Consider the following 14,445-nt stretch of genomic DNA (forward strand, 5'->3'; position numbering starts at 1 on the left):
AAAAAAAAAAAAAAAAAATTTCAGTCTTCGTTCCGTACGTTCAATTATTTATTATTTTTCCATTATTATCCACAAATAAACATGGCCCCCTTCCCCTGCATGCATTCAAATCCATAGGGTCAACATCACAAATTAGTAGTTGTGGAGGAGAATATTTTAAATATTATTTTTTCTCTAAATAAACCACAAGTAATTTTGTATTTAGATAGAGTAGTAAAAATTGTTTTTTAAAATTAAAAATTTATAGATTGGTCTGTCTCGTCCCGCCAAATATATAGGCGTGTTCGCTTGGCGATATCCCAATCTGCCACACACCGTCAAATGGCTGGTCATGCGGGTTGCTGGCTAACCCATATACATGAAGAGAAGTGTTCATTTTTAGATACGACCAACTCCAATCCTAAGACTACAATAGTGTCAGTCCAATTATAACGTTAAAATAATTGGTCCAACGCAACTCTCCAATTTGCGCTGAAATAGAATTGCTTAATTTTTCAATTAAATAATAAAATTTATAAATTATTTTTTTAATAAATATTAAATTAAGTTTATTTAAAATTTTGAAATTTTAAATATGAAAATTTTAATATTTTGATTTGAAAATAATTAAGTATAAAACTATAAATTAAAAACAACCAATTTAAATATTAATACGTTAAAAATGGTACAAACTACAAACAACCAACAACAAACACTACGAAATAACAAATAATAAATATTAATGTTGAAATAAAAAAAGAATATTCTGAGAATATTATATTGTAGTGCGAAATGTAGTGCAATGGGTTGGAGATGATTTTGGTGTAGCACTAATGTAACGCAAAATGTATTGCAGAATATGGTGCAATGGGTTGGAGATGACCTAATTGAGATATTATATATTCTGAACGTAACATGAAATATCTCGACCTAAGACCATTAAAAGAATAGCGAAACAAACTAGGCAAAAATTTGTGTGAGACGGTCTCACGGGTCGTATTTTGTGAGACATATCTCTTATTTGGGTCATCCATGAAAAAGTATTACTTTTTATGCTAAGAGTAGCTCTTATTTGGATCATCCATGAAAAATTATTACTTTTTATGTTAAGAGTATTACTTTTTATGTTAAATATCTGTAGGGTTGACTCGTCTAACAGATAAAGATTTGTGATAACGTTTCACAAGAGACCTACTCAACAAACTATTGATTAGTGATTTGAAATTAAAGGGACATAATCCTTGTGTTCTTAGAAAAAAAAATGTTGATTGTTTTCTTTCTCATCTCAAAATTCATTTAATTTAGTCTCAATTACAACTAATGAGATAAGTGGACAACTACTTGACAAGAAAGAGCAATAATATGGAACACCTAATGTCTAATCCTAACGAGCATAACTATCTAGTCGGTTTATTTAGAGTCTGAGAGGAATTTCATGGTCTAGCTTTTTTAATAAAATATGTTCACATAAAGTATAAATAAATATATAAATCAAGGAAAAGTATATAAAGCAAAAAAGTAGATAAAAATGACAAATAATAAATTTTATTTGTTCTCATATTTTATATACATTTAATATAATATTAATTTGTCATAATTTCCATGTAAAGTGTCATATTCATTTATTTATTTATTAATTTTATTTTATATTTTAAGATACGGAAGACATTGATGTCGAAAGATGTTTGGTTAAGTGTCCATTTGAGATGACCTCAATCCAACTATTTAGCTGGACCAAAATACTGCTTAGGGAACATAATCACATGAATATCGTGATAAGTTTAGTTCAATCATAATTAGAACTTTAATTATCTCCTAAGTCTTGTCAACCAATAAGTAAAGGTTCGGTGAGATTTGAGACTCCATGCATTGTATTTTTTAAAAATCCGACACAGCCTCGACCTGTGATCTAAACCAAAACTCATATGCATATTTGTTAACATTTTTAAAAATATATATTTATAACATAAATTGAATAAAAGAGCATCTAAGAAAGTTTATAATACGATTTAAACCAAATATTAGAAGCTACAATTAGAAGAATTCATATAAATTTCCAAAATATTAATTGAATATTAAAGTGTATACAAATAATAAAATCTCGTATAACAAATATTTCAAGAGACGAGGGAAGTGATATGATAATTAGAATTGACAGAAATAATACTTATCCTACTAAAAACCTAATGACTTAGTTATGGGTCGGGTAATGTCAAACTCATCACCCGATTCATATCCGTCTGGATCGATACAAAAAACAAATATTTATTACCTGACTTATATCCATTTAACGTTATTCATACCTGACCCAAAAGGGCTAAGTTCGGGTTGAGTACGTACATGTTCTACCCGTACTCATTGATATCCTTAATTTCAACTCGTGGAGAATATCTTTTATATGTAATGAAAATTGTGATTGTCTCCCTACCTTTCAAAAGGTTTTTAAAATACCTGGTCCACAACATGATACTGAGGTAAAATACGAGGAGGTTAACGTTAGGGCAGTAGTATTTGGCGTTGTTCGAATATCTCTAAGTTGGGGGAAAAAAAAAGAGCACAAAATATCAAACTGTGATATTTTCAAAACTAGTTTAGAAAGAATGAACAAAGTACACCAAGAAACCAAAGTTATGTTAGTAATATTAATGATAGCCCTTTCAATATTATTTCCTAAGACAAAGCTTGTGGATCCTATATGGATAGTGAGAGTCTTTGAGTTGAGTCAAATCAAACCAATATATCCATTTTTCATTGGAAATTTTCCTAAATGCAGCAACAAGCTACAATATTGTGATCTGAAGTGGTCCTTTAATCCAAGGAAAGCCCACGAACAACGTAGGCCAAGTAAAATGCCAAAAAATCTGGATTTGAACTTTTTCTTGTCCACATTTTTAATGATAACGACAACAAACTAAATTTATTTCGACAAGTGTTATCGATCGTTTATTATAAAAACCAAGACCCTATAAAACAAAATTTTCTATTAAAAAATAGATAAAGGAAAATATGTAGTAGGTTTGAGTTTGGCTCATTTCTTCGAAAAGATTCATGGTGTAAGACGGGATCGCTTAATAATATTGAAACCATTTAACTTTTCCACCCTTGCTTCTTGTGCCAGACCTTCTCCTTAGTGCCATCGAAAATTCGTAGTTTATTTCGTCCTATAAAAGCCGGGAGACCCAAGTAAGTCTTGCGGCTTTCTGCTGTGTCCATGCCCATTTCAGAAAGATTGAATGCTTCATAATTTGGTTGGAATTGGGGCTGAGTGTGATGCTTGGTCTGTGAAGATTGATAACTTGGCCTGAGACAGCTTCATAACGTTTAAGAATCTCTTAGATAAGCGATTAGTGGAGCCAAACAATAAAGTTTCGTTAGCAAAAAATAGATGAGTTATGTCTGGATCGAGCATTACGAGCACATCTAGTCCCTCTCAAATTCCCATCATTGACCTGCCTTCTAAATAGAGATCAGCAGGCAAAAAATTCATCAAGGCCTTTGAATTCTTTGTTAGAACGCATGTCACATAGATAAGTTTCAAGTTGATCACCAATGATTTTTTCTTTTAAAAAATCTATCAATGGTAGATATATTAATTTTTTAATGACAAAAAATTCAATATAAAGAAAAAACCCTTACTTTAACTTGAAAAATAGTAAGATAAACTAGTCAAATAACCATAGAATATCCACGTACCTTAGAGTAAGACACAGAGGCGTAGGCTTCATCAGTCGGAGGAGGTTGCCAGACACCGATGAATTCAGAGGCGATTAGGTGTAGGTTTCTTTTTTCCTCAGTCATCTGTTGTGGTTCAGTTTTCTGTCTTGTTCTGTTGTTTCATTCAGCGTTTTGTGTTTTATTCTTAATGGCCTGTATATAGACCAGATCTTGTTGGGCTACAAATTAAAAAAATAAAAAAGTTTACGAGTGGAGTGTGGGCTACCTTCTAATTTTGAACTTCAAAATGTTAAAAAAAATTATGAGTTTTTCGTACTGCCCCGACTAGGTCCACTGAAGCTCACCCGTGCTTACAAACTAGTCACCAACACTTGTAATGATAGTGAAGACTTAATTAATACACTCGTAACGCATACTAAATCATTCTATTTCGATAATCGAGATGAGAGATATGACCAAAATATCCGATCATATCTAGCCGACAGCTATATTTGTGTCTTCCATGTGGACATTGTAGCGTCCGGTTAGTATATATAACCTTTGAACTACTCTAGTTATCTTGGAATATTACTTGTATATAATTGAGTTGACTTTCTAATTGTTTTGCCAGATAGTCATTTTCATTGGTTTGTGAGATATGAACAAAATATCAGAATTGTTCATGTATACCCGACAACTATATCGGTGTAATAATTGTCTCTCCTGGAAGAGCGGTCGAACGTGATGCTTGAGTTGTTGTGCGGTTTAAAAGATTTGAGCACTATTACCACCAACTATAGCTTTTGGTAAAGCAGCAAGTGCTCGTTCATACAATTGGTATCAAAGTCAAGGTCACGGGTTCGATTCTCATTGATTGCAAGGAGTGCGATTATTGGGAGGGAGATTGTTGGGTGCAATAATTGTTTCTGCTGGAAGAGTGATTGAACCGTGATGCTTGAGCTGCTGTGTGGTTTAAAGAATCTGAGTTGCACAATTACCACCAACTATAGCTTTTGGTAAAGCGGTAAGCGCTCGGTCCTAAACTATGCAACATTATTATTTTATTATTTAACAAAATTATTAAATAAAAACTCAAAACACATGATAAAATTTTTAATTTAAACACATAATAACAATGCATCGTCTAAATATATGATAATTATGTTTCATGAATTTAAGTATTTAAATTTATGAGTAAAATTCGTCTAAATTATTAATTACTCCATAAAAAAATATATTAGATAATTAGTATCTGAAACCCCATAATAGGTATCTTGTGTGTCAAAATAAGTATTTACTTTTATTCCATGATAACTGAGAAATAATTTTTTTTAAAATTATATTTTATATGAAGAAGACATGTATAATTTTTGTAAATAAAATTATATTTTTTTAAAATAATAAAAGTGCAAAATTGTAACTTTGGGTTTGTAGGGAGTTGAAACTAAAATTCTNACTTCACAAAATAAATATTACATGATAAAAAATTTAAAGATGAATAACAATAAAAAAAAAGTGTGCAAACTTTGCAAAATAACTTTCAATAAATTGTTTTAAAAAATTGTATTTTACAAAACAAATATTTGATCAAACATCCTCATTTATGAACAAAAAGTCTACTTGTAAAAATTTAAAACTTACTGTAGAAAATAAACAATTTTTTGAAAAAAAAAATTTTAAAAATAAAAATTACATGATGAAAATCTATTATATTTATAAATATACAATAAAAAATTCAAACATACAATATATAAAAATGTAGTCAATATTTCGAATTTTATTTATATAAAAAATTTTGGGTCATCTTTGGTCAACTCGGGTTTACCTAAACCAGGCCCGAACCCGATTATTTTGTCGGGTAAGCTTTCAGGATCAACCGAGTTGACCCAAACCCGAAAACCTCTTACCCTAACCTGATTTTTTTCGGGTCAGGTTCGGAATTGGCACCCCTGATGACAATATATGACAACTTGGTTCTTGGCTAATCAATTCATCCCAAGGATGACATCAAAGTCCACCATCGTAAGTCGAATCAAGTCGACACTGAATCTAAGCATATTGATATTGATTTTATTTTATCTTGAAATTATCATGATTACTTGCTTAAAACTTAAAACTTACATATAATCTTGAAACTTAAGTCAATCTCAATTTATTGCATATTAACTTAAATCCCAAAAATAATAACATGGTCATTGTAAAATAAAATTCCTTTCAATCTTGTACGAAAGAAACTAATCCTCAAATAATTCTAATTTTATTTATTTTTGCTTTCATCAAGACCATGATCCTAGAACTATAACACAAACAGGTTTTGTTGAATATTTTTCTGCTTAAATCAATCTTTTTTTAGGTACCGTATGAAAAGTCAAAACTTATTATATTATACTTTCCTCAATACTCATAAATATCTCATGACTTGCTCTATTTACATAAAGTAATATAATACTTGTTATCTCAAAATAAAATAAATTTATTAAAATAAAGATATTGTTTCTCAATATCATTTTAAACAAGATATTTCTAGATTCTATATATTTAAAGTTAGTTAGCATTCTTAATAACCCAAATTTTATTTTCACACATTTATTATTGACACAAAAACCAACTGCCATATTAGAATATTCAAAAACTTATTATAAAATTCTTATATCAGAATTTCATGTATTAGTTTATCTCAATAATTTTTTATCCTCGAGTCAAATCTTTTATCTTAAGTCGGAAGTTTTAGTTAACTTATATTTGATAGGTATATTCTCAATAATACAGGTCAATACTAATTGTTTCTTTCTTATGTAATATAATTCCATAAAATTCGACAAATAGTACAATATACGTGCTAGATGGAATTTTTCGAGAAATTTTTCAAAATTAAATCAATAAATAACTCAAACAGCCTCTATTGATTTGGAAGAGAAAATACATATATACAATAGTTGAATAATGCTAAAGGAAAAAAAAGATCGAACATTCTCATTATAATTGTTGATCGAGACAAACAGAATGGTTTAGAACAATCCAAAATGAAAAGAATAAGTTAACTAGGCTGAAAGTAGCATAAATCAAGTAATTTCAAGTATTTAGGTGCAATATAAAGGATCGAACGAGATCTTTCGAGAAATTTCCAAAAATAAAAAATTTGGAGATTTGAATATGGATAGAGAGCTTATGTCATGAGGTTTCTGGAACATTTTACGGAATCAAATTCTGAGTTTTCTACGCAAAACTATTAGTTCTAAAAGATTTTAAAAAATTGGAACAAAACCTAGGCGTTGAGGCGCCAGTAGGCGGTGACTAGGTGTCTGAAGCTCAAAATTTTCACAATAACAAATAGGCTCTTAGGCGCCCGTCTTCGACGCTTAGGCGCAGATTACGAAATCGAATTGGTCCTTCACCCCAACCCAAAAACATGGTTTGATCATATTATAATATTTTTAATTATAAGCAAGCTGAATCTAATACAGAAAAATAAAAATATATAGATTTAAAGTCATCTATTTTTCAATGGTTTAATGATCAGTCATCCATATGTTATTCCTCTAAGTGGAGATCCCAAATAAACGGTTATTTTATCCCACCGTATTAGGGTCATATCAAATCAAATCAAATCATAAATCAGAAATTCCTTTGTAATTTCTAACTCGAATCATAACTTTGCATTTCAAATAATTAAAAAATGCTTTAGAATATCATATTTAATATCGAACAACAAACATATTCAAAGATAACATATCAAATGGAAATGAATATAAATCATGTATATCGAGTTTTCAAAGACACACACACACACACACATATTTATGCTCCCAAAAAGTGAAAAGAACATGGGGGTTGGATTTGATCGAATGAAAATCAGTCAACTTGCAAAAATGTTTGTAACAAATTGAACCGTCGGATCGAGCTTGAATTTAGACAGTTCGTGCAAAAGTAATGAACTATGTTATAAACAACAGAGATCGCTTTCGGAAGTCGTTTGGAGCTTGAATTTAGACAGTTCGTGCAAAAGTAATGAACTATGTTATAAACAACAGAGATCGCTTTCGGAAGTCGTTTGGACAAGTGTATGAACAAAAAACAGTAGATGTGCTCTTCTCGCCTAGAATCTAATAAGATTTCTTGCGGAAGCTATATTTGAAAATTGAACTGTTGGATTTGACTTAATTTTGATATGATATTCAAGACATAAAATAATATTTATGAACCCTGAAGATCGGATTTGATTAGAATTTTGGTCTGAAAGTATCACTAAAAAAATGTTGCTGCTAAAAGTTTTGAAAATATCAAAATTTTGGTGTTGGGAATGCTTCGAAAATGACAAAACTTCGGTTCTTCAATTCTTGCTTTGGTGTCCGGCCACTTTTCCTCAAACTTTGTTCTCTATTTATAGGATGGAAAGGGAGCTGAAAGGTTGACACTTAAAGGCCATTAACAACCTTTTAAATGCCATAAGAGCAGGCAAAAAATTCATCAAGGCCTTTGAATTCTTTGTTAGAACGCATGTCACATAGATAAGTTTCAAGTTGATCACCAATGATTTTTTCTTTTAAAAAATCTATCAATGGTAGATATATTAATTTTTTATTGACAAAAAATTCAATATAAAGAAAAAACCCTTACTTTAACTTGAAAAATAGTAAGATAAACTAGTCAAATAACCATAGAATATCCACGTACCTTAGAGTAAAGCACAGAGGCGTAGGCTTCATCAGTCAGAGGAGGTCGCCAGACGCCGATGAATTCAGAGGCGATTAGGTGTAGGTTTCTTTTTTCCTCAGTCATCTGTTGTGGTTCAGTTTTCTGTCTTGTTCTGTTGTTTCATTCAGCGTTTTGTGTTTTATTCTTAATGGCCTGTATATAGACCAGATCTTGTTGGGCTACAAATTAAAAAAATAAAAAAGTTTACGAGTGGAGTATGGGCTACCTTCTAATTTTGAACTTCAAAATGTTAAAAAAAAATTATGAGTTTTTCGTACTGCCCCGACTAGGCCCACTGAAGCTCACCCGTGCTTACAAACTAGTCACCAAACTTGTAATGCTAGTGAAGACTTAATTAATACACTCGTAACGCATATTAAATCATTCTATTTCGATAATCGAGATGAGAGATATGACCAAAATATCCGATCATATCTAGCCGACAGCTATATTTGTGTCTTCCATGTGGACATTGTAGCGTCCGGTTAGTATATATAACCTTTGAACTACTCTAGTTATCTTGGAATATTACTTGTATATAATTGAGTTGACTTTCTAATTGTTTTGCCAGATAGTCATTTTCATTGGTTTGTGAGATATGAACAAAATATCAGAATTGTTCATGTATACCCGACAACTATATCGGTGTAATAATTGTCTCTCCTGGAAGAGCGGTCGAACGTGATGCTTGAGTTGTTGTGCGGTTTAAAAGATTTGAGCACTATTACCACCAACTATAGCTTTTGGTAAAGCAGCAAGTGCTCGTTCATACAATTGGTATCAAAGTCAAGGTCACGGGTTCGATTCTCATTGATTGCAAGGAGTGCGATTATTGGGAGGGAGATTGTTGGGTGCAATAATTGTTTCTGCTGGAAGAGTGATTGAACCGTGATGCTTGAGCTGCTGTGTGGTTTAAAGAATCTGAGTTGCACAATTACCACCAACTATAGCTTTTGGTAAAGCGGTAAGCGCTCGGTCCTAAACTATGCAACATTATTATTTTATTATTTAACAAAATTATTAAATAAAAACTCAAAACACATGATAAAATTTTTAATTTAAACACATAATAACAATGCATCGTCTAAATATATGATAATTATGTTTCATGAATTTAAGTATTTAAATTTATGAGTAAAATTCGTCTAAATTATTAATTACTCCATAAAAAAATATATTAGATAATTAGTATCTGAAACCCCATAATAGGTATCTTGTGTGTCAAAATAAGTATTTACTTTTATTCCATGATAACTGAGAAATAATTTTTTTTAAAATTATATTTTATATGAAGAAGACATGTATAATTTTTGTAAATAAAATTATATTTTTTTAAAATAATAAAAGTGCAAAATTGTAACTTTGGGTTTGTAGGGAGTTGAAACTAAAATTCTATCACTGTCAGGTACTAAATCTTAAAAAATTATGGCAATGTATTGAATTTTAATTTAAAAATGTGCAGATGAATTTTTCACAAATTTAACCTTAAAAAAATTGTATTTTACAAAATAAATATTTGATCAAACATCCTCATTTATGAACAAAAAGTCTACTTGTAAAAAATTTAAAACTTACTACAGAAAATAAACAATTGTTTGAAAAAATTATTTTAAAAAATAAAAATTACATGATGAAAATCTATGATATTGATAAATATACAATGAAAAATTCAATCATATAATATATAAAAATGTAGCCAATATTTCTAATTTTATTTATATAAAAAATTATAAAAATTTCGGGTCATCTTTGGTCAACTTGGGTTGACCTAAACCAGGCCCGAACCCGATTATTTTGTCGGGTCAGCTTTCTGGTTCAACTCAAATTGACCCAAACTTGAAAATTTCATGCCCTAACCTGATTTTTTTCGGGTCAAGTTCGAAATTGGCACCATTGATGACAATATATGACAGCTTGGTTCTTGGCTAACCAATTCATCCCAATGATAACATCAAAGTCCACCATCGTAAGTCGAGTCAAGTCGACACTGAATGTAAACGTATTGATACTGATTTTATTTTATCTTGAAATTATCACGATTACTTGCTTAAAACTTAAAACTTATATAGAATCTTGAAATTTAAATCAATATCAATTTATAGCATATTAACTTAACTCCCAAAAATAATAACATAGTCATTGTAAAATAAAATTCCTTTCGATCTTGTACAAAAGAAACTAATCCTCAAATAATTCTATTTTTATTTATTTTTGCTTTCATCAAGGCCATGATTCTAGAGCTGTAACACAAACAGGTTTCGTTGAATATTTTTCTCCTTAAATCAATCTTTTTTTAGGTATTGTATGAATAGTCAAAACTTATTTTGTTACACTTTTCTCAATACTCATCAATATCTCATGACTTACTTTATTTACATAAAGTAATATAATACTTGTTATCTCAAAATAAAATAAATTAATTAAAATAAAGATATTGTTTCTCAATATCATTTTAAACAAGATATTTCAATATTCTACATATTTAAAGTTATTCGTAGCATTCTTAATAACCCAAATTTTATGTAGGACCGAGTGCTTGCCTCTTTACCAAAAACTATAGCTAGTGGTAATGGTGCAACTCAAATCTTTTAAACGTGATAGCAGCTCAAGCATCACGGTTCGATCGCTCTACCAAGTAGGGACAATTATTGCACCCAACAATCTATCTCCTAATAATTGCACTCCTTGCAATAATTGGGAATCGAACCCGTGACCTTGGCTCTGATACCAATTGTAGGATCGAGTGCTTACCGCTTCACCAAAAGCTATAGCTAGTGGTAATGGTGCAACTCAAATCTTTTAAACCGTACAACAGCTCAAGCACCACGGTTCGATCGCTCTACCAAGAAGAGACAATTATTGCACCCAACATTTTATTTTCACACATTTATTATTGACACAAAAACCAATTTCCATATTGGAATATTCAAAAACTTATTATAAAATTCTTATATCAAAATTTCATGTATTATATTTTCATCAATAATTTTTTTATCCTCGAGTCAAATCTTTTATCTTAATTCAGAAGTTTTAGTTAACTTATGTCTGATAGGTATATTCTCAATAATACAGGTCAATACTAATTGCTTCCTTCTTATGTAATATAATTCCATAAAATTCGACAAATAGTACAATATATGTGCTAGACGGAATTTTTCGAGAAATTTTTCAAAATTAAATCAATAAATAACTCGAACAACCTTTATTGATTTCGAAGAGAAAATACATACAATCAATATTTGAATAATGCTAAAGGAAAAAAAGATCGAACATCCTTATTATAATTGTTGACCAAGACAAACAGAATGGTTTAGAACAATCCAAAATGAAAAGAATAAGTTAACTAGGCTGAAAGTAGCATCGATCAAGTAGTTTCAAGTATTTAGGTGCAATATAAAGGATCGAACGAGATTTTTCGAGAAATTTCCAAAAATAAAAAAGTTCGGAGATTTGAATAAGGATGGAGAGTTTATGTCATGAGGTTTCTGGAACATTTTACGGAATCGAATTCTGAATTTCCTACTCAAAGTTATTAGTTCTAAAAGATGTTCAAAAATTGGAACAGAACCTAGGCATTGAGGCGCCAGGTAGGCGGTGATTAGGTGTCTGAAGCTCAAATTTTTTACAATAACAAATAGGCTCTTAGGCGCCGATTACGAAATCGAATTGGTCCTTCATCACCAATCCAAAAACATGGATTGATCATCTTAATCTAATTTATCTTCATTCTTATATGGAGAAGGGGACTAAGGGGTGAGTGTTTGAAAAGATACTCACAAANAAAAATGGTTAATTTTTATAATTCAAAATAATTAATAAATTTTGGTTGTCAAAAATTTTAATTTAACAAGCTAAAAATAAAATGTGAACAAATTAAAATTCGAAATTCAAATTAAGGTCTTTTGTTAATATTTTTATATTATTTATACAAAATATATATTATACCCTCTGGTGATTAAATTTATATTATCTTATAAAGTAAAGCTATTATTTTGAATCTATTTATTTTATGCTGATATACAATAAATATTTAAAGATAATTAATTTAAGCTCGTTATTTTTATAGAAATATTTGTTAGGATAGTAAATGTGTATAAAAGAAGGTCAATAAACACTTATAAAATAATTTTCTTTTTTCTTGATATGTAACACTCAAGCTAGTGTAAACAGCCGGAGTTGTCTTCTCGATCAGCTAAGCTCAGTAAACAACTTAACAAGAATTTATAAAGTGCGGAAAAGGTTTCCTGAACTCAATGAAATGATACACTCAACAAACTAGTTGGACAGCTCGATTCAGCAAATGAGTGGTAAACGAACAGATACATAACAAACAAGAAATAAACTCACATATTTGTATACTGGTCAAAGTTGTACCTCCAATCCCCTTCTTTTATTTCAGTTACAAAATTTCTTGTGTGTTCAATCTGAGAAATTAATTCATGCTCGGTGACGCCCAAGCTACGAGTTCGGACAAGGGAGCTAGTCATTTTAGCTAATCGATCAGCTCTTCCATTTTCGGTTCGAGAGATATTGAGCTCGACAAAGGCTTCTCGAGCTAGATTGAGGGCTTGGGCATACTTGACCATCTTGTCATTTTTCACCTCAAACATTTCATTACTCTGTTGGATCACGAGCTAGGAGTCTGAGTAAATAAAAAGCCGAGAAACTCCCATATTCTGACCGACTTTCAGTCCCCATAAGAGGAACTCATATTCTGCCTCATTATTAGATGCTCCCATTTTATGGTCAGACTTGTTTCTTCTCCCCAGGGTGAGATCATGAAGATACCGACCCCACTATTAGTCTAGCAAGAAGAGTTGTCCATAAAAATCTCCCAGTGTTATTCTGTGTCTATCTGCACTTTTTTCGCCAAAAAAATATGTCAGTTCCCCGGCTTTTAAGGTGGCTTGAGGTTCAAACTTGATATCATATTTGCTTAGCATAGTCACACTTTTGATCAGTCTCCTAAAGGCATCTGGATTGGAGACAGTCCTTCTCAAATTGTTGTTAACGAGTACGGTAATGAGATGAGACATAAAGTATGATCTCAATTTTCGAGCTATTTTGACCAGAGCCAGCTTCTACTGTGTGGTGTAGTTGAGTTCGGCCCCATAGGCATGACTAACAAAGTACAAGGACCGATGAACTGAACATATTTTTATGACTAGTACTGAGCTGGCGGCTTGGGCAGCTACTGCTATATAAACATACAAATCTTCACCATGAATCAGTTTATTGAGAACTGGCAATCCGCCCAAATAGGATGTTAATAAGTTTCTGCATTCTATTCGAAGTTCGAAGCTTTTCGGAGAACCTAAAGAATGTGAGACTCCAGTTAGTTGACCGGGCTATAAAAATTTATAGTGATGCAATCTGCCCTTTCAGCTTTTGTACATCATGGATATGTCGTGGAGATCCGTCGTAGCTAGAGCATGAATTTTCTCGAGTTGTCTTCAATGCCTCATTGTATAATCATATACCCAATAACTTGAATGTATATACCCTAAAGTGTATTTCTCATATTTAACTTAGTATGTAATTATGAAGGGTAAAAAAAATCACTTTCTAGATCATTGATAAGTTCATATGATGCCTTAGCTTTGACTAAGATTTCATCAACATACTCCACATTCCGGTCAATATATATGATTCTTAAACACTTTGTCCATGTGTCTTTGTTAGGTAGCTTCCAATGATGACAAGATTATCGTTAAAAGAACATCACTTGTGCTAATCAACTTCGCATACATAAGAGGAAACAGAACTTTTATAGACAAATCAAGATGACAAACTCAGTTGTTATGTTATGCATCCTACAACATCCGGATGCGTAATTATTGCTGTATATGTTGATGATTTAAACATCATTGGAACGAATAATGAAATTCATGAAGTTGTGTTATACTTGAAGGAAGAATTTGAAATGAAGGATCTTGGAAAAACCAAGTATTGTCTGGGTTTACAAATTGAACAAAAAGAATGTGGAATATTTGTTCACCAGAAAAATTATACAGAAAAGATCCTTAAACGTTTTAATATGGATAAATCAAATCCTTTAATGGTTGTTAGATAATTAAACATAGAAAATGATTCATTCCGTCCATGTGAAGATGATGA

The sequence above is a fragment of the Primulina huaijiensis genome, chromosome 11 (genome assembly GCF_012295235.1).
Source record: "Primulina huaijiensis isolate GDHJ02 chromosome 11, ASM1229523v2, whole genome shotgun sequence".
Classification (NCBI taxonomy): domain Eukaryota; kingdom Viridiplantae; phylum Streptophyta; class Magnoliopsida; order Lamiales; family Gesneriaceae; genus Primulina; species Primulina huaijiensis.